General features: G+C 38.1%; 1 protein-coding gene across 7 annotated transcripts in view; it reads left to right on the top strand.

Moving 5' to 3' along the window:
* The window catches only part of RASSF8 (Ras association domain family member 8), an 88,115-nt gene that overhangs the window by 44,819 nt on the left and 30,355 nt on the right, over positions 1 to 12,941 (top strand). For 6 of the 7 annotated variants that reach the window (XM_035540831.2, XM_035540835.2, XM_035540833.2 and 3 more), the window contains one exon: positions 2,799 to 2,897. The gene's annotated coding sequence lies outside the window, so the exon portion shown is untranslated. Of the gene's footprint in view, positions 1 to 2,798; positions 2,898 to 8,212; positions 8,423 to 12,941 lie in introns of those variants that run through there. The other variant, XM_035540836.2, reaches the window with a different exon arrangement.

Below are 12,941 nucleotides of genomic sequence, written 5' to 3'. Positions count from 1 at the left end.
ATCTTACTCTTTTTATGCTTCCTTCCTACCACTGAGTTCCTTGCATGTGCAGTGTATATCTCCTCCTGATCTGAGAATAACGTGATCACCCACGTGATTTTACCAACTTAGAGACACCCAACAGCCTGTTGAAATTGGTCATCATGGTTCACATTGCTAAGAAATCTGGCCTCTTGTGAAGTCCTAAACTGTGGCATCTCTCAATATCTCAAATATCTCAAAAGATATTCCTGTCAACTGCTTGTTGGTCTACTGGTATTTGCATGCATGCATCTCCTTAGTACCTTGTAGGAATAAAAAAGACTTTTAATGCCTCTCATCATACCTGTTTATGTTAACTTTAAATAAATAAATTGCTTCCTGACCCAGTATGCTAGGGAGCCCTGGCAGCAATTTATATTGGATCCGTGCTATTAGAATCAATGAGGCTGGACCCTTTTCTTGTTGGTGTGACTGACATCTCTCTCTTTCTGTGTTTTTCTGCATTTTTAACGAATCAGGATCTCCTACAAGTAAGAACTGGAGTTAAGGCTCCAATCTACAAGGCTGCAGTGTGAAAACAAAGAAAACTCTAGTACTTTTCTTGGAACTTCAATAGACCCTCTTTTTTTCTAACCAAAATACATAAAACGTCTCTACTAAAATGTCTGGAATGATGAAGGGAAGAAAGTCTTTTCCTCCGACAGTAGCTTGATTAATGGTTTTATTGTTTGTACAGATTTTGTCAGGAAGCCATATGGCTTGAGGAAAACAAAGAGGAAGTGGCTGATGTTGAGAATCTGATTTAATAGGGGTCTCTAAGGACAGAATGTGGCTCTTATTCTTACTCCTTTCCACTCAGTTTGTAAAGTGGTTTAAGAAGAGCTTTAGTGCTTCAGTGGAGCTAAAGATAGTACATCCTGGGTGGAAGTATTGGACCCTGCTGCTGGATCTGTATCACTGTGACTCGACTCTCAGGGTAAAAATTCACTGTCCTTTTCCTTTTATGTTAAGTGTGCTGGAGTACTTTGCAAGGAACAAAATTTGTTCTTCTGGTATCTTGGCAGTTGATCAGTTTGAGATTGGTGAAGATAACTTTATCATCTTGAAGCTGAGGTCTCTTTTTGGGATGTGGTGCTATTTCTTTCCTTCCCACTCCTTTCTATCCTTTCTACTCTTCCACCAGCAAAATTCAAGCATATGTCTCTGGATTTGCTGAGTCGCACTCTGTGTCCTACAGCTGGGTTTATTTTCCTAATCCAGCATGTGTGTGGAGTTTGATAAGTAACTGAGGCTCAAATACTAATGATTTAACCTGATGTTATGGGTGAGATGAATGTCCAGTATTACCTGTGACTGTTTGCCACTTGTTTTGACTCCTTGGTGAATAAATCTGAATAGAGAATCCAAAGTAATATTCCATAATGTAACTACTAGCAACTATGTTAAGGATGTTTAACATGCTCTTCCTTGTGTGAAAGTACAGCCTCTCTGCTGAGTAAGAAGTAAAAAAACCCTATATGAACCATTAATAATTGTTAGTGAATCCACAGTCTGGAAAGCCAAAACATCACTTGACAAAAACATATTGTGACCATTCAGAATTTAATGAGTATTGCTTTGTGACTGAAAGATAAGTGTTCAGGCTGTGGTGGTGAAAATAACTGTATACGTGCCTTAAGTCTCTGGAGATCCTGAACATCCTATTCTGAAATTTTTGACCATAACGTTAAAAGTAGCTACTCTCATGAGGCTTCAGTGCATAACGATTGCGGTCTAGCATTTTACAACATGCCAGTCCTTCCTTTCTAGATCTTTGAGATTTTTCTTGTCGTAAGTGGCCAGAAAACATGCTTACGCTGGAGTTGCTGCTTATTGAATCTTAACGTATAGCCCTGGCAGGTATTAGGGAGAAAACAGTTTGCCTTGACAAAATTCAGTGATGCCAGCAGAAGAGGAGAGACTAGAAGACTAGAGGAAAGTTTTACTGCTTTAGAGCTGTTCTTTTACACTGCTGTCAAAGTGAAGCTTCCATTTGGTGTTCAGCATAACAGATACATTCAGTTGAAGTATTATTCAGAAAGCCTTTGACAAAGGTTTAAAAATAAACACTTCTCACATGTTCTCCTTGCTATGACATAGTATTAGGCAATGTTTGTAGGTCTGCCACAATGATGCTATTAAGCATCATTATAGTAAGCATCCCTTCCAAGCTGATTAATATTAGTCTTAGTCAGCTGTTTGGGATTTGTTACCCTTTGCCTAGTTTGACTCTTTATGTATGCATTGGCTGTGATTTACTACTACAAGGGAGTCAGGGTATGCAGATCTAGAGCACTTGGAGGTTTTAGCATCTGGAAGACGTCCAATTTGAGGATTATTTCCCTTAAAAAGCAAATTAGAAAAGAAGATTATTTCACAATCTCCTATATTTACAATTTAGCAGTGGCAGATGCTTGTGACTACCTAGTGCAGTGCTTAGTATTTCATAATGTTCTGGAAAGCTGATGAAATGCTGTTTACCACATTTAGTTATTTATAGCAGGAAGATGTCACCTGGTATAAGATATAGCAAATTAAGTGCAGTATTCTGCATTTCTTTTAAACTATTTGAAAAATGAAATTCTGCTTGCATGTAGGAGGCTATTATGTTCCTATATATGTTTCATACCTATTTCTTGTATGTCTACAGGTGCTAGGTGAGTGCTGGTTTTCCAAAGCATTAGAGGGAAGAGGAGGGAAAAAGGGGGGAAATATGATTTCACTCTCAAGATAGTTTTTCTAATTTATGACAATGTTTCTTTTTTCTTTTCTCCCAGCAACTGGCCTTGTCAGTAGATTTGGCACTTATGCCTGGAGTAGCAGACTGCACCAAGCCCGCTGCATAATCAGACATTCCCATCTATCTTCATCTACAGGTAAAAAGTTGTGACAAACTTCAGACACGAGTTTTACTCCTCCCTCTTGAAAGTGCTTGTACATAAAGCATACCAAGAACCCTAGAGTTTAAAGAATTTCCTAAGTGCATGTGTATACAGACATCACTTCCCACTTTCTTCCTAAGGTTAGAAATCTGAGCAAGTTCTCAGCTCCTGTTCTGTGAAATGTTTGCTTTCTCAAAAAGGTTGTGTTCTGGAGCATGCCTTTCAGAATGCATTGGTATTATTTTTCATATTGCTTTTAGTTTCTAGTCCTCTGTTCTATGGTGTAATTAATTTGGTGAAGCAAGCAGGGAAAATGCATTCTTGTAATTCTTGTTCTGCAATCTGTGAACGGAACAGAGTTAAATATATCTCTGCATTTGTTGTATTATTGAGTAAATTCCTTTCAGTGGAGCAAGTCTGTGGCTAGATGCCAAATGACTAGTGTCACTCCTTTATTTGTCACTTTGAAATGAGCTGTGCAAGCTATGCTCTTTTAAATGATTTTATTGACCAGAACAGGAGGTAAGTACCTGCAAAATGCAAGATGGTGCTTGCCCATCTTCACAAGGGGAGGCTTACTTATGTACCTTCACTTCTTTTGAATAAATCATTTTTTTCTTTATAAGGATCACTAGTATAGTATTTTTGTGACTTCAGACAAAGGGACAGTTGCTAGTATGTGGTTTATTAAAACAGTTCTCTGCTGAAACCATGGAGTCAAATAGATTTTGGTACTTTAAAAAAAACACACTTTTTTCAGTGTAAAAAAAAAATAATCAAATGTAACATTAAGAGTTACATTAATATGTAACATTAAAAAATCAAAAAGTAACATTATACCCTTATAAAATTCTGTATTTCACACAATTTGGATAGTCTGCAATCTGGTTCCCTCACCTCAGAACATAAAAGAATTGGATAATGTTTAGAGGAGAATGGTAAAAATGATGAAAGATGTGAGCAATTTTAGTAAGCTAGGATTTTTCAGTCCAAAAGAAAGACAGCTTAATGCAGGGGAATAGGAAGGAAGCCTACAAGTTGTGAATGAGACTAAGGCAAATGGGACTTACTTTATTCACTCTTGCAGCACAAGAACCAGTGGGCATCCTACAACGCAGCTAATAAGAACCTAGCTAAGAACAAACACAAAGCAGGTAGCTCTGTGTAATTCCTTGCCACAAAGCCATGGAGGCTAAATAACAGAAGATAAATCCAGTTGAGGCTAATAAATACAAGTCACACTTGAAAGTCCTGGAGCTGGGACCAGCTGGAAGCCAATGGGGCATCCAGGAGAACTATAAAGCATTATTGCAGCCTTTTGTTCTTCTCTAGGCATTTACCATGACTTCTTGTTCCCCTTATTCTTACTGGTTAGAAATTTTTTAATTTCCAATACAGTAGTTGTATTCTAGCTTGCTGGGTCAAGGTCTGTTGTTGCCACAATAGCATCAGTCAGTGCTGCAGAGTCCTCACTCAATGTTCCTCCAAAGGGACATTACCGTTCTCACTTTTTCTTCATGTACATCATGTAAGAAGGCTCTTTCTTGTGCTTAATAAGCAATAAAAACATTAGTGTTTGAATGAGAATTCAAACTTCACTTGTATCCTCCAGCTGTGAGTAACTGCTGAGTGTTTTGTGGCTTGCATTGTGCGGAAGCACATGAAGCAGATGTCTGACCCTCCTGAGCTAAGAGATAAGTCTGATGGCTGGACTCAAAAATCCTGGGTGTGGTCCCCTCCACATCCATCTTCCTGCCATGTAATCAGGGTGGAATTTTGTTTTCATCTGAGTGCCCTGAGTCATGAATCAGAAAATACCTCTTTCATTGATCTCTTTGGTAATTTTTCCTCCTCTGCTCCCATCTGTGCTACTAGTATCTACTGAAAGAAATGAAGAGGTGGGACAAGTTCCCAGGTGCTGTCTAAAAGGAGCTCTGGTTCAGAGAGAGCTTCTTCTCTAATGTTCCAGGAAGTTCTTGTTAAGGTGAGAAATAATCTCAAAGGAAATGTCACATCTCATTTTCATCGCTTCTCTTGTGCATTTCAACATATTGTGCATACACCTCTCATGCTGTCTTTGGATGGAGTCAGTACAGGGAAAAAAAATGAGATTGCTTTCACAATGTTATCACTGGGATCCTTGGATTTTGCTGCATTCTTTGGATTACAAGAAATGCTTTTCATCTCTTCTGTCTCTATTCCCCTGCCACTCCAGAGTTGAATACCACACAATGTACCTCTTGTTCCCTTGCTATCTGTTTTGCAGCTTTTTAATGACCTTGTGCTTGTTCAGACTGGTGAGATAGCATAGCTGAAGTTGAAGATACTGTGGTGTGTGCATCTATTTCCTTCATTTTCCTTACTTTTTCACACTTATATTATTTGTAACTTCTTGCTTTCTTGTTAAAGGGTGATTTTTTTTCTTTCCCCTTCTTGTCTTATGTAAATTTGTTGTAATGTAAAACTCAGATCTTGTGTCCAGATTTACAGAATCACAGAATCATCTAGGTTGGAAGAGACCTCCAAGATCACCTAGTCCAACCTCTGACCTAACACTAACAAGTCCTCCACTAAACCATATCACTAAGCTCTACATCTAAACGTCTTTTAAAGACCTCCAGGGATGGTGACTCAACCGCTTCCCTGGGCAGCCCATTCCAGTGCCCTTTCAGTAAAGAAGTTCTTCCTAATATCCAACCTAAACCTCCCCTGGTGCAACTTTAGCCCATTCCCCCTTGTCCTGTCACCAGGCACGTGAGAGAACAGACCAAAACATTTGTAACACCTGTACTTCAAGCTTCTTGAATGCATTTCAAGTTGAATGTTATGACTCTTTCTGAGGAAACACACTGATCTTATATTTAAATATATTTTTTCTCAATATTTTCAGAATTGGGACTCATTATTTTCTTGCCAACCTTGGGCAGACTGGAAATAGAATGTAAGTGGAGAGAGTATGTCTGGAAACAAGGGCAGAAGTATTGATAATAAATGATGGGGAGGGTGGTGTGTGGAAATGCCACATACGTGTAGAGACAGGAAAGCCTACCTTTTACATTTCAGAGATGTTTGATTCCTTCTTTACTATCTGGGACATGGGATGCTGAATCCAAGCCCTTGGTGGTGCAGGCAAACCATTTCATCTTTCCATTCATGAATTAAGTGAGCTTTGGCTGGGTTTGCATCCTCTCACTGCTGTGCTTGCTGGCTAGGCTTTTTCTGTAGAACAGTGAAAAGAAATGGGATCATGCATTTCTTGTGGATTCTGACTTTAAATTTTATTAAGTTAGCCTGGCTAACCTTTTTGAGATCATCATTTGATTTTCACTGATATATCGGTCACTAGGATCTTCTGCAATGCTGTTTTCTTTGTAGTAGGAAGACATAGAGGGGCCTTGTGGTCAACTTTTTACGATAAGTGGTCACTAAACATTTGAGAGGAAAAATGTGTGCATACTACTCTTTACAACTTTGAGCTAACAACAGTTTTTCCACTTGATGTTTGCACAGCAATTACTGAAAATGTAGTTTTCCCAGCTGGCAAATGCAAACATAGTATTAATTTTTGCACTAATTGCAATGCACATTAGTCATTTCTCTGGCAAGAAAGAAATGTTACTTTTGGAGGTATGTCAGTCTGATATAATCTTCTATCTTCTTTTCCATTAAAGATCAGCAATTCTGCATATTGCTTCCTACAGAAGATAGCTTCAGAAAGTTTAAAAATTCTAGGCTTTAAGGAAACCAAGTTTACCTTTGAATTGAGGTGTGTAAAGGGTTTAGTAAATTGATATCATGAAGAAGAAAAAATAGCATTCGAATGGAGTCCATCCCATTAGTCAAATCTGCATAAATCTCACTATTATCTTCAAGTTAAACAGATAATTCATCACTTAATAGGGAGAGAAACATGGATGCCTTTTTCACTCCACTTGTAAGTCTAGCTTTGTGCTTTTAATTTTAAATTCTATTTATATAACCTTTCAAAAGTCTGAAATGATTTCTAATTGATGTCTTAAAGCTTCTTCAGGAAGCTGTAGAACCACACCTCTTGTCACAGAGCTGATAAGTCTGACACCTGTCATTTGTAACAGGATTATTATACTTTGGACAAAGCATCTCTTTGAATTCTATAACTAACACACACAGACTAAAAGCCCGTGTGCTTTCAAACAAAAAGTTAAGATTCCAGATTTCTTCTAAAAGCAAATATTCCGTGGTTGTATAGGGCTTGGTGCTGGGGAGGAATTATTGTCAGAGTGGTCTTTTCCAGTTCAACAGCAAAGTTCTTTCTGAAATGAGGAAAAAAGAGTTAGTGTGGTTTTTTTTCCTCTACTGCTTTTGTGAACAAAACCTAACTTTTCAATTTTTTGTTTGATCCACAGGCTTTCCCATCAATTTAGATTATTAGTAAGGAAGGTGAAGTGAAGGGTTAGACTGCCAGAAGTCATTGCATTATACTCTAATAAATCAGCACACTTCTAAATAAGGTTCAAGCCTCTCCCTTACCAGAAGGCATTTGAATCGACATTTCTGCCACAGCCAGCCTACAGGATTTTCTAACCTGAATCTCCTCAATTTGGTACACTGAGACAGCTTGCTTCTTTATTTGACTGTTTCTTTGAGAGATTCCTTGGGTTCAAGTCTCCACAGCAGTCAAACTCTTAGCTGTGTGCATGAAGTGAGAGGGTGTCTGGAACTGTTTTCTTCTATCTTGTAGCCTGACGATTAGCACCATTTCTTGGGGCATGGGAGATCCTCATCCTTGTTTTCCTGGATAAAGATGTCTTAAACCATGATGTTGGCAAAGGAGTGATATATGTACTTGTGCACTTTCAGTAGTTTATTAAGGAAAACTATGTAGTTTTAGCATAATTACTTGATCTGAAGTCAGAACATAGTTTGGGAGGATTATAATTTTGATTTAGTTCTTCTCCAGTTTGGAGAAAGGTTATATTTTTGAAGATGTTTCTTGTCAGATACTTGCTCTCAAGAGGCACTATGTGTTTGATTAATTTTCTTATGAAACCATTAGTATGTACAAAGCTAAGCATGTGTTCAAGCCTCCTTAGGCTTGGGGCCTTGTCTTTGTTTTCATGAGTGGAAAATAAGATCTTGTAAACCACATTTGTCTTAATAGATTATTCGGTAAACATTGGGAAGTAATGTCTAAGGGAATGAGGAAATCCAAAGAATGGCTTGAACAGATTCATCTTTCCAGTGCTCTTTCCACGCACAGAAATACAAATTGGTTCTGCATGGGCAGAGGAAGGAAACAGCCCCTGATGCATGGAGAATCCCCAGTGCCGGTGCCCAGGCTGCTGGTTGCACTCCATTATTTATTTGTGTGAAGGTTGCTGCTCTGCACATCAGTACCAGTAACTGTAGAAACACCTGTTAAGACTGCGGCTTTTCCAGTGGAAATTGTACTAGCAAATTAACTCTGTGCCAAGCCGACAGTGACTGATGACTCTAATGGTAGACAAAGAGCTAAATCCAAGTAAATATTCTAAGAGAAGGTAAGTGAATTTTAAGATACATTTATCTCCAGCCTTTTCAAATTGTCTACCAAGGGAGGTGTAAAGAGAGAATACAAACATCTTTTTTTTCCTGTTACTGTTCAAAAATGACATGGTTTAAAAGACTGTGTATAATAGCATTTTAGCATAGGACTACCCTTCACCCCCGTTTTTAGTGTTCCTGTTGCAAAACCCTGGGGCACGGAGAGTTGTATTTATACATGAATGTGTTCTATTGTGATATCCAAGAACCTTACTTGCAGAGTGCAAACTCCAAAACTGTTATACTAATTCAGTAATAATGCCAGTAGTTTGCTGTTATTAGTAAAAAGATAGCTATCTTATTCTGGAGCATGCTAGGATGATACATGCTTAATTTTATTCATACTGCTTTTGATACAAGTGGTGAAAAAAGTCAATAAAAAATAGCTGCTATGTGTATGCCCATTCATCTTCCCTATGCCAGGAAAAAGATAGAGGTTATTCGGGAAGTGATATTTCTAGAAACGCATTTATCCAAACAGGAAGATAAATAATTAATGACTGCAGATGAACAGGGTTTTCAATAAATGGGAAGAATAGTAACTGTATGGCGGTGTTCATTTGTGGGTTGGTCAGCATTTTTTTCTCTGAAAACAATGTTCTTCTCATGTACATAACTTGCTTTAGAAACTTAAGACTTCAGAAATGCATTTGATTTCAACAGGCTCAGACAGGATCAGATAGCTGTAATAGTACTTGAAGAGAAAATTCTGGTAGTGCACTTCCTGTAACTCAAACAAATAAATTGCTTTATTAGCTCTGGTCAAATAATTATACAAACATGGAAAGACTTGCATCTGAAATAGATACAGTCAGGAAGCTGAAATTTGGTGTTCTGTTGAGGGTCCTGTAAATGTAAAGATGACACTTATTTCCAATCTTTGAGTATTTCCAAGTCTATCTAAAATAGATTGAAGAAGCTTGCTAGACTTTAAGTATAGAAACAAAGGCTTTATTCAAACAACCTAGTGTAGCGATTGATATGTCCTTGGCATTTCAGTGTAACCAGTGATGCGATTTTTTTATTTTTGGTTTTTGTATTCTTTCAGATCAGAGCTCTTGGAAAAGTAATAGCAATTGTCTGGTTTGGGGATTGGGGAATGATGCAGGCAGTGGCTTGTTTTCCAGCTAGCTGTAAAAATTGTGCAGCATGTGTGGCCTGTGCTACATCTCCCCTCCACAACTGCACTCTCCATCCCTTTCTTTGAAATTAAAGTCATGGCATATAAGTGAATACGAGAACCATTAGATATATTATCTATGGCTCTTAGTTTAAGCTTGTGGTGTGGGCTTGGTTCCCTACTCATGCCCTCTTTAAACCTGTAAAGCTTTTGTGACATCAGTATGTGAGCCCTATTAAGTTTAACACATTGCTCATCCTTCTGTTGCTGAAACTAATGTAGCAGTCCATGCCTAAAGCACTGTAGATTACTTTCCACTATGTCATATGTTAGTGATGCACCTGTGGATTTGGTCTAGCCGAGTCTTGAAAACCTACAAGGCTGGAAGTTTTCACAACCAGCCTGGGTAGCCTGATGGCTCCAGAGCTGCCCTACCGTCCTTGAAAGAAGTTTTTCCTAATGTCCATTTTGAATCGCCATGCTGTCCTTTGTATTCAAAACTCTCTGAGTGCTGGTTGGAGTGCTCAGTTCTCTCACTCCCATGTTCTAGGATAGTTAATAATTTCTAACTTCCAAATAAAACCTTTTATTTTTTAAACAAAAATATTTCTTTCATCAAAGATTAACGGTAGTACTTGACATATTTTTGTCTTTGGAGCTGAAGTACATTATAGTTTCATCCCTGAAACATAGCTCTGAAAAATATGAAAATTAAATGTGAGTGCAGTGAACCCCTTGGGAAAAAAAAAAAAAGGTAGCAAGTAGCAGTAGTTTCCACCTTATGGCTTGTGGTCTGCAATAGGGGAAAACATAGATTTATGTCCATAATATATGAAAATTCTCATTTTCAGTTCCATAGTGGCTATTACATATCTTATCTTACATGCAGTTGGTGCAAAATTTATGGTTGAACTGGAAAGAGAACTTTATCTAGAAAATACAGGTGGTAATGTAGTTCTACAGTGGAATCTCAAAATATGTATCAAAAATAGATACAGAATTAGTGAAGTCACCACCTTCTTTCCTTCCTCAGTGCCAGTAACATGTTCTGAAAGTGCTTTGTACGTAAAGACAAAGAGCTTCTAAAACTGCATGGAAAGGGACCTGCATTTCATAGTCTATCACAAGTGGTTTACTGTAAACATAAGTCAGTGATTCTAAATTGAATTCACACCATTCTGACATATGAAACCAAATGTAATGAAATTCAGTTTCATAAAAAGAACTGAAGAGTAATGGGACGGAGGGGGGATGACAGCCCACAAACAAAAACCCCAATGTGCAGTGAGTCAAATAGACTTGGATTTTGTGATTCTGGTTAAGTCTTGGTAATTCTTTCCCTTATTTCCATTCCTTTTCCTTTCTAGCAAGTTTTTTTTCCCCCTCCTAGCTCGTATCTGAGATATGCATAGCTCTTATGTAAAATATGCTCATGAGCTGCAGTAAATCCCTGTGCAGGGAGTTAAAGGGATACAAAGGCATGTGCATACATTGTCATAACCTTTTCACAGGTATGTCATAAACACTTTAGCTGCCAAGTTTGCACAAAAATTTAGGAATATTGAGGTGACGTGTTTATTAGCCAATTGGATGGGGTATCCACTAACATGAAAGTCTGTGGGAATGCACGAGATGTGTTTTTTTTTTTTAATAAAATAAAGTATCAACAGTTCTTAAGATTTTCTATAACTGCCACCTGCCTTTTTGTATGAAACCACAGAGGTACTCTGTAGGTTAAGCTGTGCATATGTCTTGATATGCTTGTGCCAGTGGTTTTGATGCTGAATTCTCTGGTTCCAAGCTAGGATTTAACTGCTGCAGTGCTCCCTTAGCAGTTCTGTTTGGCTTTCAGGATGTTCATTTCACTATTTAACAAAACTTTCTTGTTTCTCAGTACTTCATTGCACCCTCTGCACTAGCTGACATCTGACTTTTTGCCTACTTGGACTGATTCCTCTATTAAGTGAGAGGAGGGTTGTGCTTGTTCAACAGTTTAAATGATAAACTCCATTGGCAGTGATTTATGCTAAACTGAATTTGAATTGAGTTAGTTTCCTGTGCTTAATTAAGCTTTACATTTTGTTTGTTTGTTTTGTTTTGTTTTGTTTGTTTTTTAATGCTTCACTTTGTGTTTAGCTTTCTCTTGCTGCAATGAGCAAATAGCTGAGCATAATCAGTCCTTACAGCCTGTTAGTTGATTTTTGTGTTCTCTCAGGAGTTGCGCAGGGGATCTGGAGTGTGGGGTCTGGGGTCTTTTGAGTTCCAACACTAGCTAAATATTGAGACTGTAGCCTGACTTCTATACTCTCTGCTCAGGTGTTGCCCTAGCCCAATTTAAGGATCCCAGTGCCTGACATTGTCTGCAATTTCATTGCTGCAGTTGTAGCCTCTTTCCACGTGTTTTTGCAGTGAGCTGGCACTAATGCCACAGCATATAAGTGGGCTAAGGAAGTTTTGTGCAGATCTCTTAAGTTCTTTGTTAACAGAAAGTTCTGCATGTTGTACTATTTCAAAAGTTTTAGGGTGAATCCATTTGTCTTTCAGGGAGTGTGGAAATAACATTGTCCTGTGGTAGGCTCCACCCTTTGAGACAATGAGTGCTTTCTACCACTGTGTGTGGGCCAAGGCAACATCCTTGGCACTTCTCTCTCTGAGACAACTTCAAGGTTAAAACTAACCATAGATTAGATAACTAGGGTTGGGCTTCAAGGTGAAGTACCATTTCATAAAGGGCAACTTGACCTCTGCAAGCAATTCTAAAAATAAAAAAAATATATAAAAAATCTCTGGTGTCTGAACACTATCTACCAATTATATTGTCCTGCACTGTTGTGCCAGGAGATACTTGTCCTCTTATCTTGCAACATCGCAAGAAGTATCAGCAGAAGCAAGAAATCTTAAGAGTTATCTGTTAGTATAACAGGACCGATGGTTTAGCTGTTCTGACTGCTCCTTGGATATGGAAGTCAGATTTTAGTAACCATTTTTGGTGATTATTTGTACATTCAATCTTACTTGATTTGTGACTTAAAAAGTTGCTTCAGGTAAGAAAGATTGACTGTTTAACTCCCCGGTTAATATGTACATGTTTATATTAACCAACCCCTATATGTTGACAGTCAAGTAAAAATTAGAGCAATTTATGGTGAAGGAAACTTCTGGGAACTGCCTAGATGATCCAGCACTTCTCAAGTGTATCCTAAAATGTAGGTGATGTGCTGTTTTGCTTTGGAGTGTGGTTTCTTCAAAACTTGCTGTCCCTGAGGTATATTGAAAAACTGAAGATATAAAAGATTGTCAATGAATTAGCTTTTCAATTTTAATGCAAATATGTGTCTGTCTTCAGGTTCCCTTTC

This window comes from Cygnus atratus, chromosome 1, assembly GCF_013377495.2.
Source record: "Cygnus atratus isolate AKBS03 ecotype Queensland, Australia chromosome 1, CAtr_DNAZoo_HiC_assembly, whole genome shotgun sequence".
Lineage (NCBI taxonomy): Eukaryota > Metazoa > Chordata > Aves > Anseriformes > Anatidae > Cygnus > Cygnus atratus.
This window is presented reverse-complemented; position numbering and strand designations above follow the sequence as displayed.